Source organism: Syzygium oleosum, unplaced genomic scaffold, assembly GCF_021117445.2.
Source record: "Syzygium oleosum isolate NSW1041296 unplaced genomic scaffold, Sole_v2.1 Sole_v2.14, whole genome shotgun sequence".
Lineage (NCBI taxonomy): Eukaryota > Viridiplantae > Streptophyta > Magnoliopsida > Myrtales > Myrtaceae > Syzygium > Syzygium oleosum.
This window is the reverse complement of record NW_026607498.1, coordinates 7,775,743-7,791,638: the sequence shown is the minus strand read 5'-3', so window position 1 is coordinate 7,791,638 and position 15,896 is coordinate 7,775,743. Positions and strand designations below refer to the sequence as shown.

The 15,896-nt window shown below is 40.6% G+C and overlaps 2 pseudogenes; one reads left to right on the top strand and one right to left on the bottom strand.

Moving 5' to 3' along the window:
- Positions 1-83: 83 nt before the first annotated feature.
- Positions 84-9,308, bottom strand: LOC115694198 (uncharacterized; annotated as a pseudogene).
- A 438-nt stretch (positions 9,309-9,746) lies between these two features.
- LOC115694196 (disease resistance protein RPP8-like) lies at positions 9,747-15,397 on the top strand (annotated as a pseudogene).
- Positions 15,398-15,896: the final 499 nt, after the last annotated feature.

Below are 15,896 nucleotides of genomic sequence, written 5' to 3'. Positions count from 1 at the left end.
ACTTGACTTAATTTTAACTAGTATCTTAGATCAACATGGGTGGCCTCTTTTTATTTGGCTACGTAAACATAGCGTACTCAATATGTCGAAGATCACTGGAAATACACTGACTATGCCATATAAGTAAAATGTGTTTCAGATCAGACAGCTCCAAATGAACTTGGCACTAAAACACTCTACAAAAAAAACAAGAGCTTGACTGTACAAATTATATGCGTGATAGGCACGAGATTCTTGAGTACTCCAACCAAATTCTTGACAGTAGCAATATAGTTGATTGAGCAATGACCATGGTTCAAAATCCAAGATCAAAACTTGGACACTCGGCCTTCACTTTCAATGGATCCCTATCTCCTTCAGGGGTCATCCTTTCATCATTAGCATCACCGGGAGAAAGAGATGCTTCTGAAGCAAGATTGTTGCCACAGCATTTGAGGTCAGCTGGCTCAAGAGAAGGCTGTAAAGGATAATTGCAGCAGATGTATATGCTGGTCATACAAAGCTCAGTGAAATTGAGAATGTCCTCTAGGTAAATAAAGAACTATATGATGGACTGGGATGAATTAGAGAATTCGAGCAGGTCCTGATGCATCTAGTTAGAAAATTTCCTACAAGCAGTAGCACCTGCTGCTAACTTGCTTCAGTTCATACCGTATCTTGCACCAAAGAGTTTCAACAAATATCAAAACTAAGTTCTAATGGAATTTCAAGATGCTTAGAGTCACAACCTTGCCACAAATGGGGTCAAAATAGAGATGAAAGAATTGATTACTGTAGCAAAAATAGGACAAGTAGCTGTGAAATACCTGTGAGTTGCCGATTCCAAAGCCCACTGTAGAGTGAAATTCATTGAAATCAGAGGCTGAGTCTAATGAAAATTTTCAATTATGAGAAAGCTAACATTAAAATGCTGAAGTGACTGAAATCACACTAAAGCCAACCTTCAGACCTCATGAGACCAGGCGACGTTTCATTGACAGTGGTATCAGTTAAATTTCCAGTGTCCACATTCTCCACTGAAGCTAGTTTGACTCCCTCTCACATGAATTTTCCGCCACGGCAACTTGATCTAATGGTTTTCGAAGGACAGATAATATTTGATAGGCTGCATCGATTGGATTACAAGAGATCATTTGCAAGCTGGAGTAACATAACACAGTTTCCTCCAATAAACATGAGAGTTAACTTCGAAGGAAATGAAAAATAAAGTGACGGTGTTGCATCAACATCAATAAGACCAAACCCAAGCTTAATTGCAAGACATTCTTCTTTCTAGAGCAGGTCCATGAAACAATCTATATATTTTGTGGGCTTTTTACAAAGCTTATTGTAAAATATTTGATGCACCTGAATAAGATAACTTTATTAGCATTGTGCTTTAATCTAAATACACATGGGAGAGATAGTAATATCAAACAGCAGAAGAATCCTCAAGATCAATAGAGAAATCACCATCACGTAGAGGCTTGGTCTCAGGAACTTTCCTGATGCAATCTGTGCTTATCATACGAGATATTCCACTGTTTGAATCCAAATCTCTTGCTGGATGAACCTTCCCCAGAGTTTTGTCTCCATGTTTATGCCAGAGTACTGTAATATCCAAAGATAAAGCGTTAGGCATCAAATGATTGAGGTACATAGAATTAATATCAGTGGAAGAAAGAATTAGATGCTCCATATCTAAAGCATCTTGAGGTGACCATATCAGGTGTCTAATCCACCTCAAATAAGTGCCCCTTCCTTGGTTAGGGAGATAGCAACTTTCTCTTAACATGTTCTCTCAACATATTCATTTACAACTCTATCTTAATACCCACAGATCCACCTATATAACCTCTTCAGCACTTCACTAGGACATAGCTAGGACAAACAGGATGCATCAAGGAAGACTACAACCGAATACAATAAAGTTATTAAAACATCTCAACATCATTGGATGAATCAATAATGCTGCAAACCTCCCAGGATTGGTTGATCAACTTTAACACCATTCACCTCCCCATGGCCTTTCCTCATTTCTCCAGCAGCGCGACATGGTTCACGATCATTCAAACCCACCGGCACCTTTTCTTCTACTTCATGTTCCCCAATATCAACTAAGTGAGAATCCAATACTAGTGATCTTCCAGTTCCCAGCACTTCGTCTTTCCTAAGAAATTTGTTCGCCAAGACTTTCCTGCTAGCATCATACAGTGTGACCTGAATGATCCAAGGGCGAAAAAATAATGAGCAGAAAAGTAATTGCAGGACCTATAAAGAATGGGTATGAAGACCTTTTAACTTTTTTGGGTAGTGAAATGCACTTGAGTTAGTGTGCTACTTGGGGCACATAATGAACCATTTTCCGAAAAACAGATGAAGCGATTCATGTTGGATCAGCAAACAAAGTAGCCAGCCCAGTTTAATTAAAGAACAATGGCTTCAGGATGAAAACATGTTTGAAAGTGCTTCGGAATGACCTACCTCCCTAGGGATCCGCAAACTTCAAGCTGCAAAAAACCATCATGGTATTTCTTGGCCTTTTGAGTTACTTGTGTCGTGTACAAAACCTGCCATCCTACATGACAGGAAAGTGTTAATCTCCAAGTAGGACATGCTCAGTTAAACTAACACAAAATAACGGGAGGACACTGCCCACAAAAGAACATTCACATGCTCATGCGTGTTGGAAACGACTGAAGAATAACGATGAACCTGTTATTGATTTCGTTATTTCCATAACCTTAAGCTAAAAGGAGGCAGTAAATACACAGCAATATCAAGAACGTAATAGGCTAGTTAATGAAAACTTCATTGAAAAATCGATTAGGAAGTAGAACAAACAACTGGCTATTTAATGAAAACTTCACTAGAAATGTAAGAACCATTAAGGAATATCCTGAGGAATCCATGTAACTCTGTTCATTGCCCTTCTCTTTTGCACGAGGTTCTCTTACTTATGACTCATTCTTAAGTACTTAAAGCAGGGTGCCAGAGCTAGGACAATCTCAAGAATGTAACCAGAGAAGGTGAATTATGGATTTTCCAAATGAACGGACACACTTAGACCACCTCTGAAGCACAAAGCCGAAAACTCAAAAGATAGTTTCATATAAGGTGAAGCTTTTGTTTCTGTCATATCTAAGGAATTTTAAGAATCCATCTGGTTAAGCAGTATAATGTTTTGCCTATGACAAGTGCAAAAAAGGTCTCCTGACGGGAAACTTTGATTTCATCAAGCCAAAAAATGTGAGATCATGATCACGTAAGAATATGCAACAAATGTAGAGATAAGGCAACTAGTAAACACTAGTGGCAAACTGAATATGCATATAAACAAAATCTGAACTGTTACGCTTGAGTTTCCAGCATCTAATATTCTCCCCTTTGCCCCATTCTGATGCATCTGACCATTTTTTCCTTCTGAAAGAGTACTAATGAATACATGTTTCAGTGCATCACAAACAGAATCTGTCACGCCCCGTACTCTACCAGAACGCAACATCCCGTCGACGGTCGATTATGGTGCAACGCTCCCAGGAAGCATTGCCGACCCAACGCCCAATCAGAGATCAAACACATACGGAAGTCACGTATATAAATAAATATATACACCCATACAATAAATCGCATGAGACTAAGAATAGCCAAGCAAAAACAACGATCAACACAGAAAATATGTACATACTTATATCACTATTTTAAAACTCTTTTACAGTGCTCCCAACAACTCAAATAAAACACCAACTCCTAGGAATAACCAAACAGCCACTTCTCCGATCTCGCTCCGTCTCCACGGGGTGCACGCTCAACGACCGCTGGATGAAATGCAGCATCCCAAAAGTGGTGGTGTCCTCGGCATCCTACGGCCGGGGTCTGAAAATGTTTCTGTTTACACAACCGTGAGACGAATCTCAGCGAGTATGACCCCCTAAACCTAGGTTAGGCTAACATGCAATCTCCTGACCGGAAACAAACATTTAAAATCATAACACAACTATAATCATACAATTCTCTGACCTTGCAGGTTAGACAGTTCAATATGTAATAATCACGGGACATACGTGGCACACATTATCACACGTACGCCAATCACATGCTCATACACCGAGTCTCACACACTCGCATGCTATTCAATGCATGTTTATGCATTCAAATGTCATTGACATGTCATGCACGTTTCTTTGGCCCACTGGCCCACACTGGCACACTTGCCCAATTAATTATTATTACGACTCGAGTCATCAATTTTTCACGGCCCGGTGCGTCTAGCCTCGCTTCAAAGTGCATGAGGCGCAAGAACCGATCCGGCCCGGTGTCTCTAGCCTCGCTTCAAAGTGCATGAGGCGCAACACCGATCTCCTTGCGAACCGCAGCCTCGCTTCAAAGTGCATGAGGACGGTCGCCTTCCGGACGCACCGGGCATCGTCCCGTCTTCAAAGTGCATGAGGACGGTATGACCCGAAGGTCCTTAGGTGATCACACAACTTATTATTATCTCGAACCCGGCAGTATAACGCTTCGGTGGTATTTTAGGTGATCACATGCTCATGGCGAGACACGCATTCTCGCACAATTTCACCACATGCCACACTCTTGGCATACACAATGCGTGTCCATGTTATGCAATGCAATGCACCACGAGCGCCAATGAAATCCAATCACTCAGTATCACAGCACATGCTCAATTGGCCCAATTAATACCGTGTGGCCCAACGTGCGATTCACAATTCAAACACATATTTCAAACCAATCATTGGCCAATCGCACTCCACAAAATCAGCCACACAATGTCACGAGAGATGAATACAAGCCAAGGCACTCAAGGTCGATCTCCCACACTAATATACCAAACATACTCATGCTCGATTTAGACGCATTCAACTCATCCTCAATACAATCAATTTATTTCCGTTCTCACCCAACCCATTCAACATTGATTCCGCACATTTATTACAATTCAATGTAATGCGCCTAAGGCCCGCCTTGGCAAATTAGACTTAGTCCTCATTCTCATTGGTACGGGGTCAATAGATAGGATTTATATAAGTCCTAAATAACCCCTAAAAATGCCTAATTCCTTGCCATCAACCAATGACTCAACTAAGTACTCAACTTGGACAAATTGCACAAATTCGGTACTCAATGAACAGTACCAGGGGAGGACACATTTTGTCCACTAAACCACAATTAAACACCCTCATTAGGCTCTAATCTCAAACTCCAATCACCCAACAACCAAATACACTTAATTAGGCCTCAATTAAGTCCAAATAACACTTGAATTGCCTAATTTCAAGTCTTGAATCATTGAACTCAATTAGTGCCACACTTAGACAAATTTGTGCAATTTCGGTACTAATGAACAAGCACTGTGTGCATTAAGCCTTAGTCACTAGTTCACACTTAAACAATCACATTAAGGCCTAATCACATACCCTAATCACCCAACTACCAAATACACTTACTTAAGCTTCAAATAAGCTTAATTAGCCCCTAAAATGTCCAATTCTAAGTCATTAACCATTGAACTCAATTAGTACAAAACTTAGACAAAAATACACAATTTCGGTACTCAAAGTGAACGATATGCAACAGTGGGCTGCTTTGGGCCTTAATCCACCATTAAAACATCTCATTAGATCCTAATGACCCATACAAAACATCACACGCACAATTAAACCTAATTAACCCTCAATTAGGCCTAATTAACCCCTAAAAATGCACAATTAAACTAATTAAGGGTTTAGGGGTTTATACTCGCCTATTAACGACTCGGGACGACGGGAACGGGAGGTCGATCACCGACGCGCGGTAAGGATCGGCCGGTGGCGTTCCGGGTGCAAGCCGGCGGTCCATGCGGCGACACCGACGGAGGGCGATTTCTTCTGCTTGGTTTTGTTCTGTTTGGGCTGGAAATGGGACTGTGGATGGCCGAACAGGTGAGAGGAAGGTCCAAGGGTGCTGTGGCGTGCGGTGGTGGGTGGCCAGCAGCTCCGGCTGGTACTGTTCCGGCGTGAACAGTACCAGAAAATGCAGAACGTGAACTGCAGAACCAGAAACGGAAGAGAAGAAGAAGATTTTCTGGGGAAATGACCGAATGAATCTCACGAGAGAGAGAAATGGTCTGGTCCAAGTGAGTCAACAATGGGTGAGTGGATTCCAAGTGTCAAGATCTAGGGCTATTGGACAATTTTGCCCTTGATCCAATGGCTATAATTCCTTCTTATCCAATTATTTAGGGGTAAAATGGTCATTGGTCCTTAACCCAAGCTGACCAGACCTGATTTAGCCCTAACTCACCTTGGTTAGTCCCCTAATTAAATCCAAAATTCGGAATTACCAAAAATGGGTCCAAGGGCATTTTGGTAATTTTTCAGTCCCAGGTCAAAATTCCAATTTTCGCACATACGCATTCCATATGTGCGTGGCCAATATAATATGGCGTCGGAATCGCGAAATTCACTTTTTAAGCCCCCGAAAATCGACTGCAAAGTTTCGGGAATAAAATAATATTATTTTTCCAATTTTTGTCGAAATTCAAATTTTTGTCCAAAACGACTCCTGGTATGCATGGCCACCCAAAAATGGCGTTGGCCTCTAAAAATAACCTCAAACGGCCTCCGAATCCAGCCTCGGTGCTCATAGGGGCAAAACCGTCATTTTTCCGATCCAGGGGCGAAATTCCAATTTTTACTCGGACTAACTCCAAATGTATGTGGCCAGCGTGATATGACGTCAGATTCCCAAAAATAGTCTCTTAAGCCTTCGAAAATCGACATCGAAATCCGGGCTGTTACAGAATCAGGTAATTATTGTAGATCATGCAAAACATGAAGAGAAAAATCATGCTCCTTGACAAAAAGGAAAGAGATAATATGTTTAACAATGAAGATTTTCGATTGTCATCTTTTTTTATCTGGTCAATGAAGAAAGTGTTAACTTCACATAAAAACAACGAATTGACTCATGGCATCTGCAAGTTCAAGTACTTGTGGAAATCATCCCATGTATCATGAACATCCCATTAACTTGTGTTCTTAAAGCTACGAATCACATTGTGTTGCAACATCATTTTGGTGAGTATGGAGTATCCCCAAATAGCATCAATTGCAGAGCAGCTGAACGATAGGGTAGATGGGAAAATAAACAATCAGGGAGAAAATGTTGACAATCTATTGACAGTTCGAGACTTTAAGCCAGGTGTTACGGCAAATTACCTCCATATAAAGACTAAACAGGAAAAATAAACAATTTACAGAACACCAGCAAACAGATAAAATTGAACTGTATTCCAGGTACCTTGTACAGCAGATTTAACGGTGGTAACATTATGCTGCTGCTTTTGCATATTTGATTTGTGAAGAGAATTGAAGCTGTTTCCGCATGCATTTAGATCCCTTAAAGATTCATGGTTTGCTTCACTGTTGCCAACTTCAACCAAATGACCAGGAAATTCCATCATCTCCCCAGGGCTTACTTCTTCAGCTTTGTTCAGGAACCTACTATCTAAAAGTTTCCAGCTCATATCATACAAGAAAACCTGGTAAAAGACCCAAATAAGGTTTCAATCATCCGAGCCATATTTATCCTGACAAAAAATTTTCACTAATCTGCTGAGAAAGGCATACATCACGAAGAAGAAAACCAACTAATAAAGGAAGGAAGAGCTGAAGTTTAATGTAGCAACAAGATAGCTGGTATTATATAAGGGTAAAAATCTGAAGGAGATGTAGACTGTAGAGCTTGACCTGCCTAGTCATAGATCCACTGCTCGTACAACGTAAGAAGCCATCATGATATTTCTTCGACTTTTGAGTTAAGTGTGTTGTATACAAGACGTGCCAATCTATATCAAAGGGAATATCATGTCAACTGCAGTGCTGAGACAACAATAACAAACTTTTGAATATAGCTGCATAGAGAATATCGAGACCAGTTTTCTAAGGGAAGTTTGAATATATCCTAAGAAGCTCCAATGATTTTCAGAAAAGCCATGAAAATATATGAAACCACTGCGGTTGAGAAGATTTGATATAAAAAGCATCAGAGTTGAGAGTTGACCGTGAAAAGATTCTGTATGTAGTATAAAGATGTGCAGAAACTGTACCCCAAAGAAAATCAAGAACGGATTCACAATCCAGGAGATACATCAAGAGAAAGACACGGCCTGGCATGGGCATAGATGAGTCAGCAAAAGTCCAAACTCACCTGCCATACTTGATGTCCTTGAGTTCGGACTCGCCTGCAATATGCCGTACTTGTTCATTTCATTCTTCTTGAATTCTGGAAATCAAAAAACAAAAGAAACCTCATGCTAAGTTTTGTACCCAGCATTTACTTGCAGTTAAAAGAGAGTTAGATTATGTAGGATATCATTGCCAACCTCTAATAATTTTCTGCGACGGGCTTAGGCCGATCGTCTGCTGTTTATCCTTCTCCACTATGGTCTTCTCATCTCCTTAAAAGACAGCAAAGTGGATTATACGATAATACAGGTAGATGATGAGCACAACATTGCGAATGTACGAGTATGAGTAGTCAAATGTCAAACCAATGGAGACACCAGCATTAAGAAAGACAAATATGTAAGAACAGACAATACCGGCGCAATCAGATACGTTGACGAACTTCTTTCTGTGAAGCAAATTTGTTCGCTTAAGAACTTTATTTTCTCGGCTGCGAGTGTAAGTATCATCGGGAGGCTTTTGCCCTCCTTCAGACTCTCCAACATCAACCAAATAAGCGTTGAACGTCAGTGTCTCACCGGAGCTAACAACTTCATCACTCTTCAAAATCCTGCATTCCAACAGCTGCTCGCTGTCATCATACAGCATTACCTGTCAAATCATCCGACCATCAATCACGGAATGACCTAATCTACTCAGAACAAGCTCGATCCCGGAGAGCACAACGACCAAAAGCACAGAACAGAACAATCCCGCGGTGACAGTCGAAATCGAAATCCGAAAGGACGCTATTCAGTTCGATCGAGCGACCTAAATTCGGGGAAAAGACGGTGGCAAATCAATTGCCGCTGCATTTTCGACATAGACTAGCCAATCAAACTCGAGAGTGTCCGAGCCCAATCGAAGCTAACTAAATTTGCCGATCGAGTCGAGCTGGGACATGAATGGCGGAGATCAGTAAGCGAGAGGGAACGCACCTTGCCGGCGGAGGAGTGGAGAGAGAGGAAGCCGTCGCGGTAGACCTTGCGATTCTTCTGCTTGAGGTGCTTCGTGAAGGTGACGTTCCATTTCGTCGGAGCTTCATCCATGACGGTCGCTGCAGCATTTGGGGGATGAAGAAGAAGATGAAGAAGAAGAAGAAGAACTTCTAGGATTTCGAAAGCTGCGAGTGATTGCTGCGAGAGTGAGTGATACCGCTTCTGAGAGCTTATATAGTCGTCGTGGCGGGAGATGAATCATTAAATATGAGCGCCAAACGAGCTTAAGAGCCTCTCGAGGAAGACCGACCGATGATGACGGTCTTTTATATTTATTTTACAAGATATTGCGGGTGCCATGTGCCATGCGCAGGTTGCAGAACCCTGCTCCCTCGCTCACGCGTCCTCACCCCCGGCCCTCCTGAATTGTTCCGCATTTTCCGCCATAACATTCAAAGACAAGAAAGTATCGGATTCGTGATTGCTGTCGAGCAAATTCTTTGCCCTTTCGAGAAGTTTTGATTGCATTTTGTTGGTGTGATTTTCTTGCGTCGGTGGATATAGAATATGTGATTATCAATGCAATATGTAACTTTCTAAGGTACTAATTCCTTTCCTCTCTTCTTTGCAACTCAAGGGCCTTTATATTCTCAGCTTGTTAACGCATTGGAAGTTAATTTGTCAAGTCATTCTCTATCGTAAGTTCCACTGATCATTGTCAAGTAGTGCAATACCAATGGCCGAGTCAATTGTTTCGTCCGTGGGGCAGACAATAGGAAAGCTGCTCATTGACGAGGCCAAATTCTTGTGGGGCGTGGAGGGCAAGGTTGAGGACTTGCAAAGGGAGCTGAACCTGATCCGGTGCTTGCTGAGGGATGCGGACACGAGACAAGAGCACGATCAATCTGTCGGAGAATGGGTCACGCAACTCCGAGACGTTGCCTATGATGCCGAGGACGTCATCGAGCAATACATCCTCAGAGTCGTGCCGAAGAAGGGACGAAACATCATCAAAGCGTATGCTTGCTTCATGGCAAAGTGCACGTGCGTGCATACTCATGTGGTGGGGACAGAGATCGAGGGCTTAAAATCCAGAATTTCCGATATTGGAAGCAGGATGCAGGAGTATGGCATACAATCTGTGAAGGAAGGGAACGCGAACACGCAAAAGCTTCCACGTCGAAACAGACTTACGCCCATTTCGAGGAGGATTTTGTTGGGGGGGAAGATAGTATTAAGGAGTTGGTGAAAGGGCTGTTGAAGGATGGAAAAGAGTAGAGAGTTATTTTTATATGGGGGATGGGTGGTTTGGGTAAAACCTCACTCGCTAGGAAAGTTCTTGCTCGTGACGAAGTGATGAACAATTTCACTGGTTTAGCTTGGGCTTGCGTATCTCAAGAATACCACGTGGAAGATATCTTGGTGGAAATTCTTGTTAAATTGGTCCCTGATCAAAGAGAGACGGTTATGAAGATGACAAAACGAGAATTGTTTGAAGCTCTATACAAGATCCAACAAGAGAAGAGAAGTATCGTGGTTCTTGACGATATTTGAACCAAAGAGGCATGGGACTGTCTTCGAGCTGCATTCCCGGTCGAGAACACAAAAAGCAAGCTATTGATAACGACCCGCAATAGAGAAGTAGCGGAGCATATCAATCCTCAAGGTCTTTTCGATCAACTTCAATGCTTATCACACTTGGAGAGCTGGGATTTGCTGAATAAGAGGACGAATCTTGAAATGAAAGGTGAGGCTTCTTTAAGGTTATTGTCCTAACATATTGTAGCTTCAAGCGATAATATTGCTTCAAGAGGTTATTATAGGCAGAGATCGTGGGACAAATATGAGGTACTTCATTGCTCAGTCTGCCTTTTAGAAGGCTTAACAATTTATGAATCAATAGTTACTATGGAGTTCAAATGATTGATATAGGGAGCAGGCATCAACATTTTGAAATTTGGGGAATGAGATTTCCCTTTTGTTTCTTAGTAGGTAGCGATTATACCTCTAAACAGACATCCAGAGCTCTGCTCCTCCTTTCCTCAGATGAGGAAAAATGTGGAAGAGGCTTTTTTATGGCCAATAATTTAAGCAATTTTGATGGGAATCGATGAAACAATGGAGCGCGTAGCTGCGTTCCGTCTTCCATAGGCTTCGTCTTAGGTAAACCTTTTTTGAATTTGCGAATAGTTGGTCCAATAAGAAGAGTTGGGATTGTTAGGAAAATTGTGAATCGTTATGCGACAAAAGAGATCGGTAACATACAGATTTCACTATTATTTCCAAGGCAATGGAGATTACTAGCACACTAAAGTCACGGGATTTTACTAGCACACTTGAGTTATCCCTGCGTTGCTTTCATTTTTCTTCATCAAGTAGGATTATTGTTGTTATACATTTGCTTGAGTCACTTAATTAAAGGCACAGATAACAAAGACAACACATTCCACTCGTTAATTTAGAGTTTTTGATCTTCCAGGCCTAGAGGGAGGCATATATAGGAGCTTTGCTATGGTCCCTATAGTCTTTCCCCTTACAAAAGCATAAATAAACCACAGATTATAAAGAACTATAACATCTTACTTATATATATCTAAAACCATATATTTGTCCCTATAGTTATCTTCTTATTACAATTGCATCGTCCTATGATTGCTGAGTTGCAATTTGTTGCTTGATATTATGTAGTAATCGATGAAAACATGAAGAGGTTAGGAGATGAGCTCCTTAAGAAGTGTGGAAGATGCCTCTGGCTGTCAATGTGCTTGGTGGACTTCTCGCGATCAACGAGTGGGAGACGGTTTACAAAAAGATCAATTTGCATTTTGGTGATAAGAGCCATGTATCAAAAGTTTTGGCCTTAAGCTATGATGATTTACCATGGCATTTAAAGCCATGCTTCCTCTATTTGGGTAACTTTCCAGAGGATGCTGAAATCCCTGCAACGAAGCTTCTTCGCATGTGGATTGCTGAAGGCTTTGTGTCGCCTTATGCATATGATGAAGAGAGAGAAATTACAGTGGAAGATGCAGCGCATCGATATCTGATGGAGTTGGTTAACCGGGGGTAGGTCCAAGCACGATTCAACTTAAGTGGAACCATCAAAACCTACCGCCTCCATGATATGATGCGAGATTTATGCGTCTCCAAGGCTAGGCCGGAGAGGTTTCTAAGCATTCCTAAGGCTCAGCAAGACTATGAATCGGAGGATCGTTTTTCTTTAATGGGAATAGAAGGTGAGTCAACTTGCAAATCACGAAAGCTTATCCTCAATATCCGTATGAGTGCTTGAGGAAACACGATTCCGAGAGTAGAACAAATAGGTAGGACTATGCTCCACCTCCGAACTCTTTTGGTCTTCATTTCTGGGGAATTTGTAAAAGGAATGTGGGAGCAATTTCAACCTATTTTCATCAACTGTAAGTTTCTCAGAGTTCTGAAGCTGGAGGATCTTTATTGGATGAGAGGAAATTTACCTGAATCAGTGGGAGACTTAATCCATTTAAGATACTCAAGTTTAGAAGGAAGTAGGTTTGAGGGCTTACCACAATCTATGGGGAACCTTGTACGCATGGAATCCTTGGACCTGTGTACGAAATTAGATTCTATGGTAATCATGCCAAATGTGTTGTGGAAGATGATAAGGTTGAGGCATCTCCATCTTCCCTTCATATTTGACGTCAATGGGAAATTATCTGGGAACCAGAAGAAGTTACGGTTAGACTTTTTAAAGAACCTACAAACATTGAGAAACTTCTCTGAGAAGACTTGTGATGTGAACGATTTCGGCAAACTGAGTAATCTGCAAAAACTGAGTGTCATCAACAAGGTTAGTTTTGAGGAGTCGGAGATTTTTTCACAACTTGCTAAATTCACTTTGAAACATCTTCAGTCATCATCTTTTAGATTCATGAGTTATTTCACTGAAGATGGTTTGAGTGAAATGTCAAGCTATCCCCATTCCTGCAAACTGTGCATGGAGGGAAAAATAGAGAAGTTACCGGAACATAAGAATCTACCCCAGCAACTGACGAAGCTGGTCTTAGTATTTTCCAAACTTGAAGAAGATCCTATGTCAATATTGGAGAAATTGAATCACTTGGTGGCTCTCAAGCTGGTGGATGCTTTTGAGGGAAAGGAAATCGATCGTTTGCTCTGCAAGAGGCTTTCCTCAACTCAAGCGTTTATTTCTTGGTGGTCTGCAAAATTTGGAGGAGTGGAGGGTGGCTGAAGGAGCCATGCCTCATCTTTCTCGATTACGGATCGGCCGATGTCCCAAATTGAAGGCGGTACCTCAGGGAGCCCACGTGTATGACGATGATGAAGTCTTTTTTCACGAGTATTGGAAGTATTGTCCCAAGGTCGATATTATTACAATTGTGAGTATTGCTCCACTTCTTATTAGAAGAATTAACGTGAGGGATTCGGGTAAAGTGCACCAATTCATAAATTACCTCGGCAGTTTACTTAAAAGGAACTAGTAATTAATTTGAAAGGCCAAGTAGGGCATTTCCGCTATGCTAATCTGTACCTATGCAAATGGAGCAATTCTAGAGATTTTCTGGTCTCTTTTGTCGATTTGCATAGTTGGCTATGGGAGAGCTATTCTCTCTCCCACCATAAATATACCTTACTTATTCATTACTCATCTCCCTCCCTCCTCTCTCTGTTCATTGCTTCTCTACTTTATTTGTATCCTTTATGTGGAAAAACATTTTTCTTTCACATTACAGACATTTATAAATTATATAAAATGCCAACGGAAATCGCTAATTCATCTGTTCCAGTTGTTCCCAAATTAAATTCTTAAATTTATTTCATGATAATTATCATCTAATAATACATTAGTATTAAGTTATCTTTAATTCAAACCTTTTGACTGCAGTGGGACTATGAGCCGGACAAGAAAGATCTTGGAGGTTTCCCAATAGGTAAACAATAAATTACAAAGTAATTAACATTTTTGAAAATGTCTTAGCAATCTATATATAAATGTCTTACCATTTCTCTTAGAAGAAGTTTCATCTTTAACTTTTTCTCATGCAGTGAAGAAGAAGAAGACGAAGAGCAAGGGAAGAGCACTAGATTTCATACTAGGGAGAACTATCTGGTAATGCAGTTTCATTCAATGTTTACTTAGATAGCAGTTAGGTAATAAACTACAGATACTTACTTTTTCTCTTTTCTAGAATTTCAATTTTATGATTGGACTAAAATATTTTTATTTAGGCTCAGCTAGTTAAAAAGATTAAGTTGGGTCCCCTTTAAATTGAACTTGTTCATGAGTCGGGCAACCTGGGCTGGAAGGACTTGGTCCTTCGGACTTAGAATAGTGAGAAGAAGAATGTTAACACTGATAAGGGGTTGGAAAAAAATGTGAAAATGAAAATGAAAACGTCGATAATAGCGGGAACACATAGCTCGAGGGGTTAGGAAGAAATAGATCTCTCACTCTCACAAAGCGTCTTCTCTTCGTAGTCTTTCTTTTTTTCGCCTGAACAAGCTGACCATTGCGTAGTGCACCATCAACTATCAACAGTTAGCCGATAATGATCGATAGAAAAAGTCAACTAATTAAAAAGTATAACAGGTGAAATTTGAATAGTATATTAAATTTTAGTGATAAAGCAAAAAAAAAAGTACCTTTCGTTAGTATTTAAGTGTGAAAAATGGCCCCTTCGAAAGGATATACTATCCTCAATAGATGTGATCGAACTATCCAGCCAAAAAACAAAGGGGAGTTCTAGCTGCACTTGCTCCCCGCCCACAGTCTCTCATGGACACACTCTTTTATTATTTGACAATTCTTTCTTCTTTCCTCCGAATACCTTTATCTTATTACAAATTATAGTTACAGAAAAAGACGTTTAAGTCATAATACAATATTTCATATTCCTTTCTCTGGCTAGCTAGCATCCAAACGATATTATAACTTAATGCCTCTATTTCCTTTACCTTCTTTTCTCTCACGATTATTTGAATAATCTCTTTTCCTTTTGAATTAATCACCTCCATCAAGACATAGAATAATTGATCTGGTCTGGTTTCGAGTTCAGCGGAAGAACTGGAGGGGAGGAACATGAGACATCTGATGAGGGAGAAGAACATGAGACATTTGATGTGGCAGAACTCTCTAACAATCAAGTTCCAGCACTTGAAGTTTCTGACGTGTCCTCAACAAATTTGTGCGAAGAAAATGAGAGATCTGATGAGGAAGAAGAACATGAGACATCTGATGTGGCAGAACTCTAATAATGAAGTTTCATCGGAGGAGTCCACAACAAATTTGGCATAGTGAATTTGCTAGTGGATTCATGGGATGACAGAGAGATCGAAAGGCATGAAACTTATCTATTTTTCACGTGATAATTAATGGTTTGCAATACGTGTCTGCGTCTGGTCATCTCGAGCTCTGGTTAGAGAGCGGCCAAGTAATGTTGAATGTTGTAATCTACCAATGTTGTGCAACTTATAGAGCTGATCCCCTTTAATTAGTGGTTTAAGGCACAATAACGTTAGTAGTGGTAGTAGTCATCGTCTATAAAAAAATCAAATCATGTTACCTTTTGCGTTTTGAGTTGTACTTTGATGGAGTTGGATTTTCGGCAAGTTGTGTTTCATTCTGTAACAAATGCTGCTTTCCTGTAAGTTTAAGTATTGTCATGTATCTTGTGAATAATTGTTTAGTGCTCCTGAAAGAACTAATATTTAATATTGATTTTCTTTCTTCTGTTTGGCCATTTACCATCAA